Below are 11,531 nucleotides of genomic sequence, written 5' to 3'. Positions count from 1 at the left end.
TATCTATCTATCTATCTATCTATCTATCTATCTATCGATCCATTTATCTACCATAACTTTGTCAGTGGCGACATTTTACTAACTTCTTCTGGCTACAGTTTGCCACACACACACTCGCACGAGAAAATACATATGCTTTTTATCACCTACACTAACATGATTGGTATACAATGGTGTTTTGATATTAACCCCCGCCCCCCCCCCCCCCCTCCCCATATTGAAAATTGCAACATTGACAATGTGCTCTCCTTTGCAGTTAATGAGTAGGAAGAGATGGCTCTTTAAAAGGTGAGAAAATGGATCTAAAGGGCTGCAACAACAACAGTTTAGTTTCCACCTGCTACAATGGCGTCCCCTTCCACTGTTCCAAGTCCCCTAATTAAAGAGCTCCCGAAAAGACCTGCAACAAGCAAGCAATACATCAGAAGAACTAAATATATTTTGCAAAACTGGTCCACTAAAAAGGTCTAAAAGTTTTGTTTCTTGTAATGACTTTGTAGGTGGTTTACACTGACATAAGCCCTTCTTTAAGCCCAATAAACAACTCTTAACAAAAGTGGACTAAAATGCTACAAAAGAAAAGGCAGAGTGAGGAGGGGATTGTGTGTGTGTGTGTGTGTATGTGTGTATGTGCGTGTGTGTGTTGGGGGCTACAATTCCTTTCTGAAAAGAGAGAGGGAGGGAAGAAGGGGGTTAGGGGGGGGGGGGGGGGTCTTCCATTGTGATGCAAATGTCACCGCCTTGTCTGCTGTTTGTGGCAGGAAATTTAATTAGCAGTTGTGTAACCGTGGATACAAACAGGTGGAATGTTAAGAATGCCCCCGATGACGATGACACGCACACACACACACACACACACACACACACACACACACACACACACACACACACAGACTGTCTGAAAAAAAGTTAATTTCTCTTACAAGTTTCAACTTGTTGCCACCAGGCCCGATCTGTGCTCTGGCTACATTTTTTTCTGCTACATGACAAGATTTGTTTTGTGGTAACCATAGCAGCAGCAGAAGCGTAGGCAGTCAGTTAGTTACAATGATTTCCCAAACCCCTTCGGAGCTGCTGCTGCTGCTTGCTGCTTGTGAGGAAGACTTGAGAGAGTCTCGAGGACAATTCAAAAACTATTTTCCCCTTTCAACGAGGATTCTCAACAAATCGCTAACAGTTAGCACGTCACTGTCTGTCTGTCTCAGTACTGACTTCAAAAGGGGCAACAACATCTCTTCACAATTAAATGAATTATGGAGATTAGGGAAAGTGAAACATTTCTCGTGTGTACACAAATGGAACTATTCATTTTCCACTTAACAAGCCCCACGAGGCATCCTCCTCTCCTCTCCGTTCCCCTGCTCTGCTCTGCGGGTTCCTGACGGCCTTTTGACTGGAAGATGTTATGGGAAGAACCATTAAAATACTGTGTTCAAATCAGACGATTAAATGTGCCGCGGCAGTTCAGTTAGCATAGAGACAGATATAACACGCCATGCTACGTTGACCACATCTAACATGCAAAGCAATATTCCAATATTAAAAGCGGAGTCAAAATCACTGTGAAAAATCAGTGAATATCTCCTCTTTTTCCGCTATCTGTCCGTACTGTGTGTGCAATGTGCCCTTAAAAAAAAACAGCGTAAATACACAGCCTAGGCTCTGTAAACTGGCATGATGTTGATAGCTACTACCTTTTGATTACCTACCAGTTTACAGAGCATAGGCTGTGTATTAACACCAGATTTTCGGCGTGCGGCATGCCAACACACAGTACGGAGAGGTAGCTGATTATGAGAAAAAAATGATTTTGACAACAAGCATGGTGACACCTTCATCAGAATATGCAGTGCATGTAAACGCTGTCAGTGATTAACTGTAAACAACAGTGACATACTGATGGCAGTGACTGGCTCCATGTCTATATCTGTAGCACCATATTGGATTGAGCACTTCTCCCCCGAGGCAACATTAGGCCTCATCACGATAAGCTAAAAACAGCATGAGCAAACACACACTGACACACACACGCACACACACACATCCACGACAACACACATACGACAACACACACACACAAGCACATCGACACAACACACACACACACACACACACCTAGAAACAAACACACAAAAACACACACAGAACATGTGACCAAAAGCTGTGTCAGGTCGCTCCCGCTGCCCAAGAGATCACTGTTGCAGCTGTCCTATTGATAGCTGCACTGTGCTAACACACATGGGTCCATTAAACACTCAAAATGGCAACCACACGGCTAACAGACAGTGGAAACTGCTGGTCACGATCATGAGAGCAAACCCCAGAGAGATGGCTTAAAAGACGGGCTACAGCGGATAGGAGGGGAGGCCTAGAGAAGGAGCAGTGCTTTCTCTAATGTCTCGTTTCCACCGACTAGAGCAGGTCGGGTCAGAGCAGCTTGGTCCGGTTATTTTGGCTTTCCATTTTCCAAAAGTTGGGTAGGGTACGGATAAAAGCGAGCCTAACCGCTCTAAGCCGCTCCCATTTTCGGTACTCCTCCATTGGGGTACCAGCCGCCTGAAAGGGTGCCGAAAAGGTGGAGCTACACACTGCCGTCCGTTGATTGGCCGAAAGAATCATTTCCGCCGTGAGTAGCTAGTCTAGTGATTTTCACTATTCAGCTCCATTGTAGGACATTCCCGCCTCGTGCCTTTTTCACACATGACACGGTAATGTGCGCGCTAGATGTCCAGTGGGGGGCAGTAACGAGTCTATGTAGAGTATATACACTGTCAAAGTCCACACCAAAGAAGAAGAAAAAGCTTGATCAAGAGAGAGGCACCTATCTGCGGACCCATGGGGGAGAGGAGCTCCACCGGAAACAAGAAACCTTCTTCTTCGTTTTGTTTTACTGCCGGCGATCACCTAGCGGTGAATAATAACAAGACACAGTTTCCACTGGTTATGGTGCTAGTAGACAGTAAAATAAGTCAGTTTGTTAAGGGTCCCAAGGGGCCAGGACGGTGGTAAAAAGTAGATGTTGAGGTAGAAGATGAATGAAGCAACGAAGCTGTGTGTACATCTTCCGAAATACGTCTCTTTAATTCACAATTATAACAAGTAGGTCAATCACATACAAATATAAACTCTTATAAATAAAACACAAAAAGTGCCACCACATTAAAAAAGTGGGGAGTGAAAGACATTAACGTCTGACACATAAGGTGACAGTTTCCATTGTAGATCCTGATTGATTTATTACCAGATTCCTTGTCCTCTAGTGATCACAGTTTTAATTATTATATAATTTCTATATTCATATTAGGCTATTTAACGAGGCTCGTCTGTGACTTTGTGATCACGCAAGTGAACAGTAACGAGCCGCAGAATTACATTTCAACCTGACATAAATAGCCTATGTTCAGTGGCACAGACGTTAAAAAAATCCTGTTAATAAATAAATAAATAATGAGAAACATACAATACAATGTGTAAGGTGGCCGCATTCAGCCCGCACTGATCAGATAAATGATCGATCAAACGTAAAATCATCAGTACATGATAAAAATATCCCGATGGAGATTTCTATGGAGTGGTTTTGCTTTAAACTGTACAGGGTCGCGTTGTGGCAGTGACTCTTTCTTCAGTCGGAGCTGCAGCGTAAAGTGAAAACAAAGTCAGAGTAGGTCAAATCACCTATCCAGCAGGTTAGATAATTCACTTTGAGTAATGAATCTATAGCCCCTTTTACACAGCCAGTGAAAGCCGGGAATATGCCGGCCTTTCGGCCCTCCGCCCTGCTGTGTAAATGCGACAGTTGCGGAACGAGGGAAGAAAGGTGCGAGTGATCGTTCCGGGAATTTTACTACCTCGGGGGGTAGTAAGATTCCCGACACGATCAGTTCCGCCTCTCTGTTTAAATGCTCCAGCTTGTTGTTGCGGAACAGGGGGGCGTTTGACGTTCCATAGTCTACGTTCTAAACATGCGACCATGTTAGCAGTTGAAGGACGTGTGTTTAACATTAACCACGGCGGCCTGATGTCCCGTAAAAATCACCAAATAAAAGGAACGGTGTATAATCTAGCTGATCATAAGGTCCGTTGCTCAATCCAAACCCCCGCGCTTCATTTTGCAGAGTGTATGAGTCTATTTCTGCCCAGGAGAAGTTGTACAATGGAAAGCTAGGCTAGGCTAAGTAAGGGATAAAGTATAGCGAACGGGTCACTTGCTAGAAATAAAGACCGACAAGCTGAAGCAGGAGCCCGACGCGCAGCGGAGGGCTCTTGTTCAGCTTGAAGGTCGACCTAGTAACGGGGGAATAGTCTGCTCGCCCCGCTAGACTGTCTGCTTCAGCTGACTGAAGGCTCCGGCTCAGCTGTTAGCCACAGAGCTACTGTTTTGCTAACACATTCCGCCGCCGCTATTATTATCCTAAGTCTGAGCGTATATCCACACTTTATTTCTGTCTACAGTAACGTGACTTCACACACTGTGTGTATGTGTATGTCTGATTGGCAGATCGCTGGCCTCACAAAGAGACTCGCTCACAACCAACCTGTCACACACACACACACACACAGAGGTGAAGCGGTCGGATTGATTTAGTCAGTTTGGTTAACTGTCCCAGTGATGTTGGACTCAGCGCGTAGCGAGATCAACTGGCACATCGTGGGGACAGTAAAATACGGCCCTCTTACTGCAAGCTCCAGCACTTCTGCTCTCAATTCACCGGCCATTGTTGTTGTTGTAAAGCAGCTGACCGGCGCGGCGCTAAATATTTACGTCACACCTGACGCTGTTTACAAGCACCTCTTTCATTCCGGAGCGCTGTGTAAAAGGGACTACTGATGCGCCAGCAGGCCGGCGTTGCTTGGTTCTGTGTAAATAACACAGAAGCAAGCAAAGCCGGCATATTGGAGTGATGTTGTTCCGTCAATATGCCGCAATCTCTGTGTAAAAGGGGCTTATGATAGTTTCACTTTTTGAATGGACTTTCCATGATATTCTATTTTTTAAATGCACCTGCAGACTGCTCACTGTCAACTATTTTATCATAAAACAATGCAGGGACATCAAGATCAGTTGGCAGAGAATACATCTGCTTTATGAAATGAACTGCACCCTGATTTACGGTTTAAACTACAAGGCATTGTGGGAAAATGGGCCGTCTTTTCCATTTTTCCATCAGTAAATCTGTGTTCGATCTCTGGGTCTACTTCTGAAAGCTGTGGGCTGGCACTTAACAGAATTACTTACACCTGGCTTGACAAAGCAGCCCCTGTTCATCCTGGATTGGCGTTTATGCCCAAAGTGCCCAGGCTAGACTTTGTCAAGGCTGGCTTTATCAATCATCCTGGATATCTTAATTCCACTTTTATGCAATAGGCCCCAGGTCTCTTGTTCTAGCGTTTGTCTGATTTCCAGCTATTATTGAAGAGTGGATTGAAGTTGGTTTTTCATTGTAATTTCATAGTGCCCCTGTTGTAAAACAAATCACGGATCAAATTATTAATTGGCGCTGTCTTTAAATCGCACGGACATAAGGATGTAACTAGCAGTACGTGCCCTTCTTAGTAATGTTCCTATATACTTTACATTCACACGACAACACACGCACACACACACACACATACACGACAACACACACACACACACACACCTTCCAAATTCACACAACTGTTACCACCAGGCTATGAGGTGTAAAAAAAAAAATTCCCAGAGCAGATTTCCTGTTAAATCGATTCTGGCTTTCATTTAATCATCATGGGCCCATAGTGCTGGGAAAGGCTGCAGCATGTGTGAAAAGGCTATAGACAAGCTCGGATACTGAAATGAATACACACAACAGAAAAAATAAAAAGAGATTTTTCGACCTTCGAAATTCTTGTTTATAATATGTACTTAAACAAGCCAGGAATACATTTGTAAATATCTTTTCAAGCACCAGCTGCTTTGTGCTTTGTTTAATTCTCCTCCTTTTGAGCTAAAGCCACATACACTCTTTACCACAAAAGAGGGAGATGAAAATAACCTGATTAGAAACACTGACTTTTTTAAAAGAATAACATTTCGCCCCCTGGCCCACTCCAGCCCTTTTTCCTTCCATGACTTGGGTGTATTTGTATATCGAGTTGCCATGTAAACATAACAGTGTCGGGCTCACATGGGGGCTGCTCTGTGTGTGTGTGTGTGTGTGTGCGTGCCTGGTGGGGGTTACACACAGTTTAAGCACAGTCATGTCTTTATTTTCTTTGGAGCTGCGGTGTACGTTTTTCTGACCAATCAAAGTGAAGTTTCTTTCTTCTATGACACTTCAAAACAAGCGAAGTCTTCAGTTAAAGGTGCAGTCAGTGATTCTGGTAGAACGCTTGCTGTCAAAAACACATTATGTAAAAAAAAATAAAAAATCTGTGAATATCTCCTCACAACCTGCTTACCTGTAGCTTCTGTGTGTGTGTGTGTGTGTGTGTGTGTGTGTGTGTGTGTGTGTGTGTGTGTGTGTGTGTGTGTGTGTGTGTGTGTGCACTGAAAAAAGAAAATCCACAGTACGTACAGGTAGCATATCATGAGGAGATATTCACCGATTCACACAATCATACTCCCAGAATCACTGAGTCCATCTTTATATCAGTGCATTGTTTTTAATTCCGTGAAGATGTTTTTCCTAATGCTCCAATGGAAAATCCAACAACATTACAAATGAGCGAGCACCTGACGTCCGGGTGTCTCTGAGAAGACACTTCATTATATTTAATGTGACTCGAGGGACAAATACTCCCAAAAGGAAAAAGAAGGGGCGTTATGTTATTCAAAAATGCTAAAAAAATCTTCTACGGCCAATCTAGTTGAACCAGGCAGGCAATATAAAATCATTGGAGTACTACAGTAATTTTCATTGGTTGCACATATTAGATAGATAGATAGATAGATAGATAGATAGATAGATAGATAGATAGATAGATAGATAGATAGATAGATAGATAGATAGATAGATAGATAGATAGATAGATAGATAGATAGATAGATAGATAGATAGATACTAATTAATCTTGAACTCTGAAGAGAGGTCAAACAAGCAACCCTAATGACACCTGCTGCTAGAACAATGGAGCAGTGGCACTGAGGACAACTTGGCTGATTAGCAAACAATCTAACAATCTGCTATTATGTCTTCTCAAGCGACTATAGTATCAGTGAAACTCGAAGGATACGGACGATGGTACTTACTTGGCTCAATGCTTCATGCAGCTTAATATAAACACATGCAGGTGGGTTTAATGTGATGGATATTTCAAAAAGAACATAGAAATCAGAACGATAGATAACCCATCTCTCACTAAAGACTGCTCAAAACAACACAGAGCAATATATAAAAGAACTGTCATCATCATAGCACCACCTAGCTGTTACATATCTAGTTCTTCAAGCCATTTATGAAATGATAAAAAACACAAAAACTTTGTGAAAGTTCAAACCCTGATGTATGCACCTTATTAAATACACCTATGCCGAATAACACACATCCTAACGGTAACTAATGTACACTGGAGATCTGTGAATAAAATGGTTTTAAAAAGCTCATATTTCGGTCTCAACAATGTGAATTTATTACATTTAATTATGATGACCCAAGCTGCAATAACACAGGGTGCATTTCTCTACAATAACAGGCTAATGCACTCACGCACATCTCAATAATTAATCAAATTGGTTTATCAAAACATATTATCTGGACCACTTTGACAGAGTGAATTTGACACCCACACACACACATTCATTTTTCCACATTTAAAAAAAAAACTATTTTTAGTACAACTATTTGTTATCCTACGCGTTAAAAACTAATCCATCAAAAAAAATCAAGGTAATCTTGTCAAATTATTTCCAAACCTAATAGGCTCTGGGATCATTCTCGAACATTACATAGAAGATCACACAGTTCTTTAGCCTTAAAAATCATAATTACAAAGTCTAGTAGTTTCCCCCTCTCGATGAAGAGCCTTCAAGCACACGCAGATAGTTCATAATATGCTTGCTTGACTAGGCTCGTTAATATTTTCAATAAATTTACGTTGCAATTTGTGAGTTGGAAATCTCTGCTATAAAAGGAGCTTGCGAGCTGAAAATCAAAGACATCATGCTGAGTTCATGCACCCTCAAAAGCGGACGTTAGTTACAGTTTTACAAGACTGACTTATTCTTTTTCATTGTACAACTGTCTATTGTTAATATTTTTTTAATTATACTTCCTTGCTTATCAACACGGGAATCGTTGACACTTTCAATTTTACTGTACAACCCAAGCGTGTGTAACTGTAAACTGACAAATAAAGTTCTTGAATATTGAATTTTGAGCTACAGGAACAACCAACCAACGCTGCTAACGCTCGGTAGCCTGCCACATTCCCACCTGTTTACAAACCAACACAATTCAAAGCCGGAAAAAGACACACAAAATAAATAAGTTTAACCGTGTTGAGACCGAGGCGAATAAGACAGAGCTGCCGCGAACAACGCGACAAAATCGGATAAAACTCACAACTGTACTCGCCACTCATCGCTGCTACTGTTGGTTGTCTTTATGAGTTAGCATTAGCCATAATGTAGCTCTGGCCATCCATCCTACAGCTAGGACTGAACTGGAAGTGCGTTCACATCTCGACAACGCCACCACACAAGCGTAGCAACAAGTGGAAAGTGGGAGTTGAATAACATTTGGCGTTGACGCTAAACATAAAACATTTTAGAATAAAGTAGCAGTGGTGGGATATTGATTTTTTTCTTCTTCTCCAATCTTTACTTTGAAAGCAGGAAGCTAATGTGTCAGCAATAAGGTGAACGACAGTTTAAATGAAGAGTTGAAAGCCGTTTCTTTTCTTTCTTTTTTTACTTGAGGGCTAACGCCACAGAGGAGAAAGAAAGTTATGTTGTGGAAAATAACCAAGACTTGCTCGCAACGGAACGGGTTCGATACCAGAGCGATGAATTCAGTATCTACATGTTAATAAAATATATTCACCTTTGCCTTGAGAAAAGTTCTGCTCTCTTTCTTTCCTCTCTCTCTCTCCCACTCGCTCGTTGACTTCCAGATGCTGCTGCTGCTGTTGCTTGGTGTTTCGCCCGTTGGTAAGTAACTATCTCCACGGCTACAGTCACTATGGCGCGAGGGGGTCTACTCTCGAGGCAACTGTTGCTACCCTCGAACGTTACGTCACAGGAGGCGCCCTCACTATGCAGAAGGAGGCGGGGCCAACATGTAACCACTAGGGGGCGCCCATGTGCAGGATCTATCTATTTATTTATTTATAGTCTATCTATCTATCTATCTATCTATCTATCTATCTATCTATCTATCTATCTATCTATCTATCTATCTATCTATCTATCTATCTATCTATCTATCTATCTATCTATCTATCTATCTATCTATCCATCTATCTATCTATCTATCTATCTATCTATCCATCTATCTATCTATCTATCCATCCATCCAACCATCCATCCATCCATCCATCCATCCATCCATCCATCCATCCATCCATCCAACTGTCTATCTATCACGCCCAGTTAAAAATGAAGCTGTACGTCTGAATGTAACCACTAGGGGGCGGTCTAGGCTAGGGCATTGATAGTATCGTTCTATGTGGCATTATCGATTCATTTGTTTTACCAAACTAAAGTAAACACCTTATGCCAGCCAGTAAAATAGGCAAAATAGGCTTTTTAAGAGACTATTTTCTCTGCGGTTGTAAACATCAATATTTGTAACACCATACTATACAAAGAAATATCACACTTACATTATGACTTACTTCATACCATGCTATGAAATTACACTTGACTTTGACATACAGTGATTATCATTCTTGACATTTACAGCACTTGTTTTTTTTGTTTTTTTTTTGCACCAAAATATCAATGCAAACTCATTTTGTGTAAAAAAAATAGATAGATAGATAGATAGATAGATAGATAGATAGATAGATAGATAGATAGATAGATAGATAGATAGATAGATAGATAGATGGATAGATGGATGGATGGATGGATGGATGGATGGATGGATGGATGGATGGATGGATGGATGGATGGATGGATGGATGGATGGATGGATGGATGGATGGATGGATGGATGGATGGATGGATGGATGGATGGATGGATGGATGGATGGATGGATGGATGGATGGATGGATGGATGGATAGATAGATAGATAGATAGATAGATAGATAGATAGATAGATAGATAGATAGATAGATAGATAGATAGATAGATAGATAGATAGATAGATAGATAGATAGATAGATAGATAGATAGATAGATAGATAGATAGATAGATAGATCTGGACACAAGACTGGACTGAAAAATAATGGAACATGGAGGTTGTGTGTTCGATAAGTCAAAAGTCAAATTTATACACAATACACCAGACATTAAATACACATAAAATACAACTTAATAGCCAAACTAAAATTTGCAATAAAAAACACAGAAAGCAGTCAACAATTCTAACATGAGAAGAGTGCAGGTATTATGTGCTGCTGTGGATCCTATATAGTTTGTTGTGGTGAGAAGAAGGATGTTATACAAGCTGCTGAAGATAATTGACAGCACACAGCACTATAGCATATCTCAACCCATATATACTGTATGTTGCCAAGTAAGTTTTAACATACAAGGAGTTTTTTAAGTGGAGCAAAGGTCAATACTTATAATTATATAACCTAGGTATAGATATAGAACGAGAAGTGTATTTATGTTTTTAAATGGGAAAGAGCTTAGGCTGTTTTTCCTAACATGTTGTTTCACGTCTGTACTCATGTATTATTGTTGGGAGCTTGTACTGCAAGAAAAATTTCAGTGCAAACAGACAATAAAGTATTATCTTATCGTATCTTATCTTAACGATTCATGATCCTTTTTTGTTATGTGTAGGCAGTATCAATTACAGGAGTTGGTGTTGGCAACCTTCAACATCGCAAGATTAAAAAATGTACAAAGAGGAACAAACACGTGAGGTGACAATCTGAGACCCTTGATACACAGGCAACATAAATAGTGCAAAGACATTTGACAAATAAAAATAAAATGTATAATGTACTAATATAGGCTATTTAGGCAAAACATAGCCTATGAAAGAATGTAAAACATATTATAATTTGAAGAGATAAAACACTGTAAAATGGAAATAGGTAGGCCTATATGCATTATTTGCAGATGTGAATTAAAATAGGGTAGCCTATAAACATTATAACTATGCTAGAGAGGTAAACGTAAGAGAATGAGTAACTCATAAAGTGGTGGATCGTGTGGCTGTCAGGTGAGTGTAGAGCATAGATAGTACAATGAAGGTGTAGAGCAGTAAAACAGGTGTCACAGAGCGGCTTCTCAGTTTGACAGTCTACCAGAAGAAGGAAGCAACTGAACACACTGCGACACACTCACAAGCAACGAGGTACATTCACGTCTTCTAGTGGGTAAGTCACACCAACGTTCATCCATTGATTACGTGTGCGAGTCCCTTATTTAAAGTTAGGCTAGTTTATCATGT

At 40.9% G+C, this 11,531-nt stretch overlaps 1 protein-coding gene across 4 annotated transcripts in view; it reads right to left on the bottom strand.

Moving 5' to 3' along the window:
• The window catches only part of rfx2 (regulatory factor X, 2 (influences HLA class II expression)), a 50,159-nt gene extending 40,992 nt beyond the window's left edge, over positions 1-9,167 (bottom strand). For all 4 annotated transcript variants that reach the window (XM_080032371.1, XM_080032373.1, XM_080032372.1 and 1 more), the window contains exon 1: positions 9,000-9,167. The gene's annotated coding sequence lies outside the window, so the exon portion shown is untranslated. The remainder of the gene's footprint in view (positions 1-8,999) is intronic.
• Positions 9,168-11,531: the final 2,364 nt, after the last annotated feature.

The sequence above is a fragment of the Ammodytes marinus genome, assembly GCF_949987685.1.
Source record: "Ammodytes marinus genome assembly, chromosome: 8".
Classification (NCBI taxonomy): Eukaryota; Metazoa; Chordata; class Actinopteri; order Uranoscopiformes; family Ammodytidae; genus Ammodytes; species Ammodytes marinus.
This window is presented reverse-complemented; position numbering and strand designations above follow the sequence as displayed.